The sequence below is a fragment of the Schistocerca nitens genome, unplaced genomic scaffold (genome assembly GCF_023898315.1).
Source record: "Schistocerca nitens isolate TAMUIC-IGC-003100 unplaced genomic scaffold, iqSchNite1.1 HiC_scaffold_363, whole genome shotgun sequence".
Classification (NCBI taxonomy): domain Eukaryota; kingdom Metazoa; phylum Arthropoda; class Insecta; order Orthoptera; family Acrididae; genus Schistocerca; species Schistocerca nitens.
In genome coordinates this window covers 14,649,483-14,664,221 of record NW_026045897.1, presented here as the reverse complement: position 1 = coordinate 14,664,221, position 14,739 = coordinate 14,649,483, and positions in this window count along the sequence as shown.

Genomic DNA, 14,739 nt, shown 5'->3' with positions numbered 1-14,739 from the left:
GTACTTAAGTCGGCATTGTGTCTCTTATATTTATTTCCTATGAAATTTCTGTGTTTCATCGTCAACGGGAAGGTCCAAGAGATATAATAAACAAGCAGATGTGCATCGGAAAGTAAAACTGATGACACAGGAAACGCTCAAAACATAGACAGTAGGAAGACTCAGTCTTCGTGTACTTAAGTCGGCATTGTGTCTCTTATATTTAATTCCGATGCAATTTCTGTTTTCCATCGTCAATGGGAATTTCCAAGGGATACAGTAAACCTGCAGAGGTGCATCGGAACCTAAACCTGGTGACACAGGAAACGCTCAAAACATAGACCGTAAGAAGACTCAGTTTTCATGTACTTAAGTCGGCGTTGTATCTCTTATATACAATTCCGATGCAATTTCTTATTTTCATCGTCAATGGGAAGGTCCAAGGGATACAGTAAACCTGTAGAGGTGCATCGGAATGTCAAACTGATGACACAGGAAACGTTCAAATCATAGACAGTAGGAAGACTCAGTCTTCCTGTACTTAAGTCGGCATTGTGTCTCTTATATTTAATTGCGATGCAATTTCTGCGTTTAATCGTCAATCGGAAGGTCCAAGGAATACAGTAAACCTGCAGAGATGCATCAGAATGTAAAACTGGTGACACAGGAAACGCTCAAACCATAGACCGTAAGAAGACTCAGTTTTCTTGTACTTAAGTCGGCATTGTGTCTCTTATATTTAATTCCGATGCAATTTCTGTGTTTCATCGTCACTGTGAAGGTCCAAGGGATACAGTAAACCTGTAGAGGTGGATCGGAATTTCAAACTGGTGACACAGAAAACGCTCAAATTATAGACAGTAGGAATACTCAGTCTTCCTGTACTTAAGTCGGCATTGTGTCTCTTATATTTAATTTCGATGCAATTTGTGTGTTTCATCGCCAATGGGAACGTCCAGGGGATACAGTAAACCTGTAGAGGTACATCGGAATGTAAAACTGGTGACACAGGAAACGCTCAAAACATTGACTGTAAGAAGACTGTTTTCTTGTACTTAAGTCGGCATTGTGACTCTTATATTTAATTCCGATGCAATTTCTGTGTTTCATCGTCAATGGGAAGTTCCAAGGGATACAGTAAACCTGCAGAGGTGCATCGGAATGTGAAACTGGTGACACAGGAAACGCTCAAAACATAGACCGTAAGAAGACTCAGTTTTCTGGTACTTAAGTCGGCGTTGTGTCTCTTATATTTAATTCCGATGCAATTTATGTGTTTCATCGTCAATGGGAAAGTCCAATGGATACAGTAAACGTGCAGAGGTCCATCGGAATGAAAACTGGTGACACAGGAAACGCTCAAATTATAGACACTAGGAATTTTCAGTCTTCCTGTACTTAAGTCGGCATTGTGTCTCTTATATTTAATTCCGATTCAATTTCTGTGTTTCATCGTCAATGGAATAGTCCAAGGGATACAGTAAACCTGCAGAGGCGCATCAGAATGTAAAACTGGTGACACAGGAAACGCTCAAAACATAGACAGTAGGAAGACTCAGTCTTCCTGTACCTAAGTCGGCATTGTGTCTCTTATATTTATTTCCGATGCAATTTCTGTTTTCCATCGTCAATGGGAAGGACCAAGGGATACAGTAAACCTGCAGAGGTGCATCGGAATGTAAAACTGATGAGACAGGAAACGCTCAAAACATAGACAGTAGGAAGACTCAGTCTTCCTGTACATAAGTCTGCATTGTGTCTCTTATATTTAATTACGATGCAATTTCTGTGTTTCATCGTCAATGGGAAGGTCCAAGGGATACAGTAAACCTGCAGAGGTGCATCAGAATGTAAAACTGGTGACACAGGAAACGCTCAAAACTTAGACAGTAGGAAGACTCAGTCTTCCTGTACTTGAGTCGGCATTGTGTCTGCTATATTTAATTCCAATGCAATTTCTGTGTTTCATCGTCAATGGGAAGTTCCAAGGGATACAGTAAACCTGCAGAGGTGCATCGGAATGTAAAACTGGTGACAGAGGAAACGCTCAAAACATAGACCGTAAGAAGACTCAGTTTTCTTGTACTCAAGTCGGTGTTGTGTCTCTTATATATAATTCCGATGCAATTTCTGATTTTCATCGTCAATGGGAAGGTCCAAGGGATACAGTAAACCTGCAGAGGTGCATCGGAATGTAAAACTGGTGACACAGGAAACGCTCAAAACATAGACAGTAGTAAGACTCAGTCTTCCTGTACTTAAGTCGGTACTGTGTCTCTTATATTTAATTCCGATGCAATTCCTGTGATTCATCGTCACTGTGAAGGCCCAAAGGATACAGTAAACCTGCTGACGTGCATCGGATTGTAAAACTGGTGACACGGGAAACGCTCAAAACATAGACAGTAGGAAGACTCAGTCTTCCTGTACTTAAGTCGGCATTGGGACTCTTATATTCATATCCGATTAAATTTCTGTGTTTCATCGTGAATGGGAAGGTGCAAGGGATACAGTAAACCTGCAGAGGTGCATCGGAATGTAAAACTGGTGACACAGGAAACGCTCAAACATAGACAGTAGGAAGACTCAGTCTTCCTGTACTTAAGTCGGCATTATGTCCCTTATATTTAATTACGATGCAATATGTGTGTTTCATCGAGAATGGGAAGTTCCAAGGGATACAGAAAACCTGCAGAGGTGCATCGGAATGTAAAACTGGTGACACAGGAAACGCTCAAAATATTGACCGTAAGAAGACTGTTTTCTGGTACTTAAGTCGGCATTGTGTCTCTTATATTTAATTCCGATTCAATTTCTATGTTTCATCGTCAATGGGAAGGTCCAAGGGATACAGTAAACCTGCAGAGGTGCATCGGAATGTAAAACTGGTGACACAGGAAACGCTCAAATCAAAGACAGTAGGAAGACTCAGTCTTCCTGTACTTAAGTCGGCATTGTGTCTCTTATTTTTATTTCCGATAAAATTTCTGTGTTTCATCGTCAATGGGAGGGTCCAAGGGATACAACAAACAAGCAGAGGTGCATCGGAAAGTAAAACTGATGACACAGGAAACGCTCAAAACATAGACAGTAGGAAGACTTAGTCTTCCTCTACTTAAGTCGGCATTGTGTCTCTTATATTTAATTCCGATGCAATTTCTGTTTTTAATCGTCAATGGGAAGGTCCAAGGGATACAGTAAACCTGCAGAGGTGCATCGGAATGTAAAACTGATGACACAGGAAACGCTCAAAGCATAGACAGTACTAAGACTCAGTCTTCCTGTACATAAGTCGGCACTGTGTCTCTTATATTTAATTCCGAAGCAATTTCCGTGATTCATCGTCACTGTGAAGGTCCAAGGGGTACAGTAAACCTGCAGATATGAATCGGAATGTAAAACTGGTGACACAGGAAACGCTCAAACATAGACAGTAGGAAGACTCAGTCTTCCTGTACTTAAGTCGGCATTGGGACTCTTATATTCATATCCGATTAAATTTGTGTGTTTCATCGTGAATGGGAAGGTCCAAGGGATACAGTAGACCTGCTGAGGTGCATCGGAATGTAAAACGGGTGACACAGGAAACGCTCAAGACATAGACCTTAAGAAGACTCAGTTTTCTTGTACTCAAGTCGGCGTTGTGTCTCTTATATTTAATTCCGATGCAATTTCTGTGTTTCATCGTCAATGGGAAGGTCCAACGGATACAGTAAACCTTCAGATGTGAATCGGAATGTAAAACTGGTGACACAGGAAACGCTCAAACATAGACAGTAGGAAGACTCAGTCTTCCTGTACTTAAGTCGGCATTATGTCTCTTATATTTAATTTCGATGCAATTTGTGTGTTTCATCGCCAATGGGAAGGTGCAAGGGATACAGTAAACCTGCAGAGGTGCATCGGAATGTAAAACTGGTGACACAGGAAACGCTCAAAATAATGACCGTAAGAAGACTGTTTTCTTGTACTTAAGTCGGCATTGTGTCTCTTATATTTAAATTCGATGCAATTTGTGTGTTTCATCGCCAATGGGAAGGTCGAGGGGATACAGTAAACCTGTAGAGGTGCATCGGAATGTAAAACTGGTGACACAGGAAACGCTCAAAACATTGACTGTAAGAAGACTGTTTTCTTGTACTTAAGTCGGCATTGTGACTCTTATATTTAATTCCGATGCAATTTCTGTGTTTCATCGTCAATGGGAAGTTCCAAGGGATACAGTAAACCTGCAGAGGTGCATCGGAATGTGAAACTGGTGACACAGGAAACGCTCAAAACATAGACCGTAAGAAGACTCAGTTTTCTGGTACTTAAGTCGGCGTTGTGTCTCTTATATTTAATTCCGATGCAATTTATGTGTTTCATCGTCAATGGGAAAGTCCAATGGATACAGTAAACGTGCAGAGGTCCATCGGAATGAAAACTGGTGACACAGGAAACGCTCAAATTATAGACACTAGGAATTTTCAGTCTTCCTGTACTTAAGTCGGCATTGTGTCTCTTATTTTTATTCCGATTCAATTTCTGTGTTTCATCGTCAATGGAATGGTCCAAGGGATACAGTAAACCTGCAGAGGCGCATCAGAATGTAAAACTGGTGACACAGGAAACGCTCAAAACATAGACAAGAGGAAGACTCAGTCTTCCTGTACCTAAGTCGGCATTGTGTCTCTTATATTTATTTCCGATGCAATTTCTGTTTTCCATCGTCAATGGGAAGGACCAAGGGATACAGTAAACCTGCAGAGTTGCATCGGAATGTTAAACTGATATGACAGGAAACGCTCAAAACATAGACAGTAGGAAGACTCAGTCTTCCTGTACATAAGTCTGCATTGTGTCTCTTATATTTAATTACGATGCAATTTCTGTGTTTCATCGTCAATGGCAAGGTCCAAGGGATACAGTAAACCTGCAGAGGTGCATCAGAATGTAAAACTGGTGACACAGGAAACGCTCAAAACTTAGACAGTAGGAAGACTCAGTCTTCCTGTACTTGAGTCGGCATTGTGTCTGCTATATTTAATTCCAATGCAATTTCTGTGTTTCATCGTCAATGGGAAGTTCCAAGGGATACAGTAAACCTGCAGAGGTGAATCGGAACTTAAACCTGTTGACACAGGAAACGCTCAAAACATAGACCGTAAGAAGACTCAGTTTTCATGTACTTAAGTCGGCGTTGTATCTCTTATATTTAATTCCGATGCAATTTCTGTTTTCCATCGTCAATGGGAAGGTCCAAGGGATACAGTAAACCTGCAGAGGTGCATCGGAATGTAAAACTGATGACACAGGAAACGCTCAAAACATAGACAGTAGGAAGACTCAGCCTTCCTGTACTTAAGTCGGCATTGGGACTCTTATATTCATTTCCGATTAAATTTCTGTGTTTCATCGTGAATGGGAAGGTGCAAGGGATACAGTAATCCTGCAGAGGTGCATCGGAATGTAAAACTGGTGACAGAGGAAACGCTCAAAACATAGACCGTAAGAAGACTCAGTTTTCTTGTACTCAAGTCGGTGTTGTGTCTCTTATATATAATTCCGATGCAATTTCTGATTTTCATCGTCAATGGGAAGGTCCAAGGGATACAGTAAACCTGCAGAGGTGCATCGGAATGTAAAACTGGTGACACAGGAAACGCTCAAAACATAGACAGTACTAAGACTCAGTCTTCCTGTACTTAAGTCGGTACTGTGTCTCTTATATTTAATTCCGATGCAATTTCTGTGATTACTCGTCACTGTGAAGGTCAAAGGGATACAGTAAACCTGCTGAGATGCATCGGATTGTAAAACTGGTGCCACGGGAAATGCTCAAAGCATAGACAGTAGGAAGACTCAGTCATCCAGTTCTTAACTCGCACTGTGTCTCTAATATTTAATTCCGATGCAATTTCTGTGTTTCATCGTCAATGGGAAGTTCCAAAGGATATAGTAATCCTGCAGAGGTGCATCGGAAAGTAAAACTGATGACACAGGAAACGCTCAAAACATGGACAGTAGGAAGACTTAGTCTTCCTGTTCTTTAGTCGGCATTGTGTCTCTTATATTTAATTTCGATGCAATTTGTGAGTTTCATCGCCAATGGGAAGGTCCAGGGGATGCAGTATACCTGTAGAGGTGCATCGGAATGTAAAAATTGTGACACAGGAAATGCTCAAAACATTGACTGTAAGAAGACTGTTTTCTTGTACTTAAGTCGGCAGTGTGACTCTTATATTTAATTCCGATGCAATTTCTGTGTTTCATCGTCACTGTGAAGGTCCAAGGGATACAGTAAACCTGTAGAGGTGCATCGGAATGTCAAACTGGTGACACAGGAAACGCTCAAATTATAGACAGTAGGAATACTCAGTTTTCCTGTACTTAAGTCGGCATTGTGTCTCTTATATTTAATTCCGATGCAATTTCTGTGTTTCATCCTCAATGGAAAGGTGCAAGGGATACAGTATACCTGCAGAGGTGCATCAGAATGTAAAACTGGTGACACAGGAAACGCTCAAAACATAGACAGTAGGAAGACTCAGTCTTCCTGTACTTAAGTCGGCATTGGGACTCTTATATTCATTTCCGATGAAATTTCTGTGTTTCATCGTCAATGTGAGAGTCCAAGGGATATAATAAACAAGCAGAGGTGCAACGGAAAGTAAAACTGATGACACAGGAAACGCTCAAAGCGTAGACAGTACTAAGACTCAGTCTTCCTGTACTTAAGTCGGCACTGTGTCCCTTATATTTAATTCCGATGCAATTTCTGTTTTTCATCGTCAATGGGAAGGTCCAATGGATACAGTACACCTGCAGATGTTAATCGGAATGTAAAACTGTTGACACAAGAAACGCTCAAAACATAGACAATAAGAAGACTGAGTCTTCCTGTACTTAATTCGGCATTATGTCTCATATTTAATTTCGATCCAATTTGTGTGTTTCATCGCCAATGGGAAGGGCCAAGGGATACAGTAAACCTGCAGAGGTGCATCGGAATCTAAAACTGGTGACACAGGAAACGCTAAAAATATTGACCGTAAGACGACTGTTTTCCGGTATTTAAGTCGGCATTGTGTCTCTTATATTTAATTTCGATGCAATTTCTGTGTTTCATTGTCACTGTGAAGGTCCAACTCATACAGTAAACCTGTTGAGGTGCATCGAAATGTAAAACTGGTGACACAGGAAACGCTCAAATTATAGACAGTAGGAAGACTCAGACTTCCCTTACTTAAGTCGGCATTGTGTCTCTTATATTTAATTCCGATGCTATTTCTGTGTTTCATCGTCAATGGGAAGGCCCAAGGGATACAGTAAACCTGCAGAGGTGCATCGGAATGTAAAACCGGTGACACAGGTAACGCTCAAATCATAGACAGTAGGAAGACTCAGTCTTCCTGTACTTAAGTCGTCATTGTGTCTCTTATATTTATTTCCGATGAAATTTCTGTGTTTCATCGTCAATGTGAGAGTCCAAGGGATATAATAAACAAGCAGAGGTGCATCGGAAAGTAAAACTGATGACACAGGAAACGTTCAAAGCATAGACAGTACTAAGACTCTGTCTTCCTGTACTTAAGTCGGCACTGTGTCTCTTATATTTAATTCCGATGCAATTTCTGTGATTCCTCGTCACTGTGAAGGTCAAAGGGATACAGTAAACCTGCTGAGGTGCATCGGATTGTAAAACTGGTGACACGGAAAACGCTCAAAGCATAGACAGTAGGAAGACTCAGTCATCCTGTTCTTAACTCGGCACTGTGTCTCTAATATTTAATTCCGATGCAATTTCTGTGTTTCATCGTCAATGGGAATTTCCAAGGGATACAGTAAACCTGCAGAGGTGCATCGGAATGTAAAACTGGTGACACAGGAAACGCTCAAAACATAGACCGTAAGAAGACTCAGTTTTCTGGTACTTAAGTCGGCGTTGTGTCTCTTATATTTAATTCCGATGTAATTTCTGTGTTTCATCGTCAATGGGAAGGTCCAATGGATACAGTAACCGTGCAGAGGTCCATCGGAATGTAAAACTGGTGACACACGAAACGCTCAACACATAGACAGTAGGAAGACTCAGTCTTCCTGTACTTAAGTCGGCATTGTGTCTCTTATATTTATTTCCTATGAAATTTCTGTGTTTCATCGTCAACGGGAAGGTCCAAGAGATATAATAAACAAGCAGATGTGCATCGGAAAGTAAAACTGATGACACAGGAAACGCTCAAAACATAGACAGTAGGAAGACTCAGTCTTCGTGTACTTAAGTCGGCATTGTGTCTCTTATATTTAATTCCGATGCAATTTCTGTTTTCCATAGTCAATGGGAATTTCCAAGGGATACAGTAAACCTGCAGAGGTGAATCGGAACTTAAACCTGGTGACACAGGAAACGCTCAAAACATAGACCGTAAGAAGACTCAGTTTTCATGTACTTAAGTCGGCGTTGTATCTCTTATATTTAATTCCCATGCAATTTCTGTTTTCCATCGTCAATGGGAAGGTCCAAGGGATACAGTAAACCTGCAGAGGTGCATCGGAATGTAAAACTGATGACACAGGAAACGCTCAAAACATAGACAGTAGGAAGACTCAGTCTTCCTGTACTTAAGTCGGCATTGGGACTCTTATATTCATTTCCGATTAAATTTCTGTGTTTCATCGTGAATGGGAAGGTCCAAGGGATACAGTAAACCTGCAGAGGTGCATCGGAATGTAAAACTGGTGACACAGGAAACGTTCAAAACATAGACCGTAAGAAGACACAGTTTTCTTGTACTTAAGTCGGCGTTGTGTCTCTTATATTTAATTCCGATGCAATTTCTGTTTTTCATCGTCAATGGGAAGGTCCAATGGATACAGTACACCTGCAGATGTGAATCGGAATGTAAAACTGGTGACACAGGAAACGCTCAAAACATAGACAGTAAGAAGACTCAGTCTTCCTGTACTTAATTCGGCATTATGTCTCATATTTAATTTCGATCCAATTTGTGTGTTTCATCGCCAATGGGAAGGGCCAAGGGATACAGTAAACCTGCAGAGGTGTATCGGAATCTAAAACAGGTGACACAGGAAACGCTAAAAATATTGACGGTAAGAAGACTGTTTTCCGGTACTTAAGTCGGCATTGTGTCTCTTATATTTAATTTCGATGCAATTTCTGTGTTTCATTGTCACTATGAAGGTCCAACTCATACAGTAAACCTGTTGAGGTGCATCGAAATGTAAAACTGGTGACACAGGAAACGCTCAAATTATAGACAGTAGGAAGACTCAGACTTCCCTTACTTAAGTCGGCATTGTGTCTCTTATATTTAATTCCGATGCAATTTCTGTGTTTCATCGTCAATGGGAAGGCCCAAGGGATACAGTAAACCTGCAGAAGTGCATCGGAATGTAAAACCGGTGACACAGGTAACGCTCAACACATAGACAGTAGGAAGACTCAGTCTTCCTGTACTTAAGTCGGCATTGTGTCTCTTATATTTATTTCCTATGAAATTTCTGTGTTTCATCGTCAACGGGAAGGTCCAAGAGATATAATAAACAAGCAGATGTGCATCGGAAAGTAAAACTGATGACACAGGAAACGCTCAAAACATAGACAGTAGGAAGACTCAGTCTTCGTGTACTTAAGTCGGCATTGTGCCTCTTATATTTAATTCCGATGCAATTTCTGTTTTCCATCGTCAATGGGAATTTCCAAGGGATACAGTAAACCTGCAGAGGTGCATCGGAACTTAAACCTGGTGACACAGGAAACGCTCAAAACATAGACCGTAAGAAGACTCAGTTTTCATGTACTTAAGTCGGCGTTGTATCTCTTATATACAATTCCGATGCAATTTCTTATTTTCATCGTCAATGGGAAGGTCCAAGGGATACAGTAAACCTGTAGAGGTGCATTGGAATGTCAAACTGATATGACACAGGAAACATTCAAATCATAGACAGTAGGAAGACTCAGTCTTCGTGTACTTAAGTCGGCATTGTGTCTCTGATATTTAATTTCGATGCAGTTTGTGAGTTTCATCGCCACTGGGAAGGTCCAGAGGATACAGTAAACCTGTAGAGGTGCATCGGAATGTAAAACTGGTGACACAGGAAATGCTCAAAACATTGACTGTAAGAAGACTGTTTTCTTGTACTTAAGTCGGCAGTGTGACTCTTATATTTAATTCCGATGCAATTTCTGTGTTTCATCGTCACTGTGAAGGTCCAAGGGATACAGTAAACCTGTAGAGGTGCATCGGAATTTCAAACTGGTGACACAGGAAACGCTCAAATTATAGACAGTAGGAATACTCAGTCTTCCTGTACTTAAGTCGGCATTGTGTCTCTTGTATTTAATTCCGATGCAATTTCTGTGTTTCATCCCCAATGGAAAGGTCCAAGGGATACGGTATACCTGCAGAGGTGCATCAGAATGTAAAACTGGTGACACAGGAAACGCTCAAAACATAGACAGTAGGAAGACTCAGTCTTCCTGTACTTAAGTCTTCATTGTGTCTCTTATATTTATTTCCTATGAAATTTCTGTGTTTCATCGTCAACGGGAAGTTCCAAGGGATACAGTAAACCTGCATAGGTGAATCGGATCTTAAACCTGGTGACACAGGAAACGCTCAAAACATAGACCGTAAGAAGACTCAGTTTCCATGTACTTAAGTCGGCGTTGTATCTCTTATATTTAATTCCCATGCAATTTCTGTTTTCCATCGTCAATGGGAAGGTCCAAGGGATACAGTAGAACTGCAGAGGTGCATCGAAATGTAAAACTGATGACACAGGAAACGCTCAAAACATAGACAGTAGGAAGACTCAGTCTTCCTGTACTTAAGTCGGCATTGTGTCTCTTATATTTAATTCCGATGCGATTGCTGTGTTTCATCGACAATGGGGAGGTCCAATGGATACAGTAAACCTGCAGAGGTGCATCGGAATGTAAAACTGGTGAAACAGGAAACGCTCAAAACATAGACAGTAGGAAGACTCAGTCTTCCTGTACTTAAGTCGGCATTGTGTCTCTTATATTTAATTCCGATGCGATTTCTGTATTTCATCGACAATGGGAAGGTCCAAGGGATACAGTAAATCGGCAGGGGTGCATCGGAATGTAAAACTGGTGACACAGGAAACGCTCAAAACATAGACCGTAAGAAGACACAGTTTTCTTGTACTTAAGTCGGCGTTGTGTCTCTTATATTTAACTCCGATGCAATTTCTGTTTTTCATCGTCAATGGGAAGGTCCAATGGATACAGTAAACCTGCAGATGTGAATCGGAATGTTAAACTGGTGACACAGGAAACGCTCAAAACATAGCCAGTAAGAAGACTCAGTCTTCCTGTACTTAAGTCGGCATTGTGTCTCTTATATTTAATTTCGATGCAATTTGTGAGTTTCATCGCCAATGGGAAGGTCCAGGGGATACAGTAAACCTGTAGAGGTGCATCGGAATGTAAAACTGGTGACACAGGAAATGCTCAAAACATTGACTGTAAGAAGACTGTTTTCTTGTACTTAAGTCGGCATTGTGTCTCTTATATTCAATTCCGATGCAATTTCTGTGTTTCATTGTCACTGTGAAGGTCCAACTCATACAGTAAACCTGTTGAGGTGCATCGAAATGTAAAACTGGTGACACAGGAAACGCTCAAATTATAGACAGTAGGAAGACTCAGACTTCCCTTACTTAAGTCGGCATTGTGTCTCTTATATTTAATTCCGATGCAATTTCTGTGTTTCATCGTCAATGGGAAGGCCCAAGGGATACAGTAAACCTGCAGATGTGCATCGGAATGTAAAACCGGTGACACGGGTAACGCTCAAATCATAGACAGTAGGAAGACTCAGTCTTCCTGTACTTAAGTCGGCATTGTGTCTCTTATATTTATTTCCGATGAAATTTCTGTGTTTCATCGTCAATGTGAGGGTCCAAGGGATATAATAAACAAGCAGAGGTGCATCGGAAAGTAAAACTGATGACACAGGAAACGCTCAAAACATAGATAGTAGGAAGACTTAGTCTTCCTGTACTTAAGTCGGCATTGTGTCTCTTATATTTAATTCCGATGCAATTTCTGTTTTTAAGCGTCAATGGGAAGGTCCAAGGGATACAGTAAAACTGCAGAGGTGCATCGGAATGTAAAAATGATGACACAGGAAACGCTCAAAGCATAGACAGTACTGAGACTCAGTCTTCCTGTACTTAAGTCGGCACTGTGTCTCTTATATTTAATTCCGATGCAATTTCTGTGATTCCTCGTCACTGTGAAGGTCAAAGGGATACAGTAAACCTGCTGAGGTGCATCGGATTGTAATACTGGTGACACGGGAAACGCTCAAAGCATAGACAGTAGGAAGACTCAGTCACCCTGTTCTTAACTCCGCACTGTGTCTCTAATATTTAATTCCGATGCAATTTCTGTGTTTCATCGTCAATGGGAATTTCCAAGGGATACAGTAAACCTGCAGAGGTGCATCGGAATGTAAAACTGGTGACACAGGAAACGCTCAAAACATAGACCGTAAGAAGACTCAGGTTTCTGGTACTTAAGTCGGCGTTGTGTCTCTTATATTTAATTCCGATGCAATTTCTGTGTTTCATCGTCAATGGGAAGGTCCAATGGATACAGTAAACGTGCAGAGGTCCATCGGAATGTAAAACTGGTGACACAGGAAACGCTCAAAACATAGACAGAAGGAAGACTCAGTCTTCCTGTACTTAAGTCGGCATTGTGTCTCTTATATTTAATTTCGATGCAATTTGTGTGTTTCATCACCAATGGGAAGTTCCAGGGGATACAGTAAACCTGCAGAGGTGCGCCAGACTGTAAAACTGGTGACACACGAAACGCTCAACACATAGACAGTAGGAAGACTCAGTCTTCCTGTACTTAAGTCCGCATTGTGTCTCTTATATTTATTTCCTATGAAATTTCTGTGTTTCATCGTCAACGGGAAGGTCCAAGAGATATAATAAACAAGCAGATGTGCATCGGAAAGTAAAACTGATGACACAGGAAACGCTCAAAACATAGACAGTAGGAAGACTCAGTCTTCGTGTACTTAAGTCGGCATTGTGTCTCTTATATTTAATTCCGATGCAATTTCTGTTTTCCATCGTCAATGGGAATTTCCAAGGGATACAGTAAACCTGCAGAGGTGCATCGGAACGTAAACCTGGTGACACAGGAAACGCTCAAAACGTAGACCGTAAGAAGACTCAGTTTTCATGTACTTAAGTCGGCGTTGTATCTCTTATATACAATTCCGATGCAATTTCCTATTTTCATCGTCAATGGGAAGGTCCAAGGGATACAGTAAACCTGCAGAGGTGCATCGGAATGTAAAACTAGTGACAAAGGAAATGCTCAAAACATAGACAGTAGGAAACTCAGTCTTCCTGTACTTATGTCGGCATTGCGTCTCTTATATTTATTTCCGATGAAATTTCTGTGTTTCATCGTGAATGGGAAGGTCCAAGGGATATAATAAACAAGCAGAGGTGCATCGGAAAGTAAAACTGATGACACAGGAAACGCTCAAAACATAGACAGTAGGAAGACTTAGTCTTCCTGTACTTAAGTCGGCATTGTGTCACTTATATTTAATTCCGATGCAATTTCTGTTTCCATCGTCAATGGGAAGGTCCAAGGGATGCAGTAAACCTGCAGAGGTGCATCGGAATGTAAAACTGATGACACAGGAAACGCTCAAAACATAGAAAGTAGGAAGACTCAGTCTTCCTGTACTTAAGTCTCCATTGTGTCTCTTATATTTAATTCCGATGCCATTTCTGTGTTTCATCGTAAATGGGAAGGTCTAAGGGATACAGTAAACCTGCACAGGTGCATCGGAATGTAAAACTGATGACACAGGAAACGCTCAAAACATAGACAGTAGGGAGACTTAGTCTTCCTGTACTTAAGGCAGCATTGTGTCTCTTATTTTTAATTCCGATGCAATTTCTGTGTTTCATCGTCAATGGGAAGGCCCAAGGGATACAGTAAACCTGCAGATGTGCATCGGAATGTAAAACCGGTGACACGGGTAACGCTCAAATCATAGACAGTAGGAAGACTCAGTCTTCCTGTACTTAAGTCGGCATTGTGTCTCTTATATTTATTTCCGATGAAATTTCTGTGTTTCATCGTCAATGTGAGGGTCCAAGGGATATAATAAACAAGCAGAGGTGCATCGGAAAGTAAAACTGATGACACAGGAAACGCTCAAAACATAGATAGTAGGAAGACTTAGTCTTCCTGTACTTAAGTCGGCATTGTGTCTCTTATATTTAATTCCGATGCAATTTCTGTTTTTAAGCGTCAATGGGAAGGTCCAAGGGATACAGTAAAACTGCAGAGGTGCATCGGAATGTAAAACTGATGACACAGGAAACGCTCAAAGCATAGACAGTACTGAGACTCAGTCTTCCTGTACTTAAGTCGGCACTGTGTCTCTTATATATAATTCCGATGCAATTTCTGTGATTCCTCGTCACTGTGAAGGTCAAAGGGATACAGTAAACCTGCTGAGGTGCATCGGATTGTAAAACTGGTGACACGGGAAACGCTCAAAGCATAGACAGTAGGAAGACTCAGTCACCCTGTTCTTAACTCGGCACTGTGTCTCTAATATTTAATTCCGATGCAATTTCTGTGTTTCATCGTCAATGGGAATTTCCAAGGGATACAGTAAACCTGCAGAGGTGCATCGGAATGTAAAACTGGTGACACAGGAAACGCTCAAAACATAG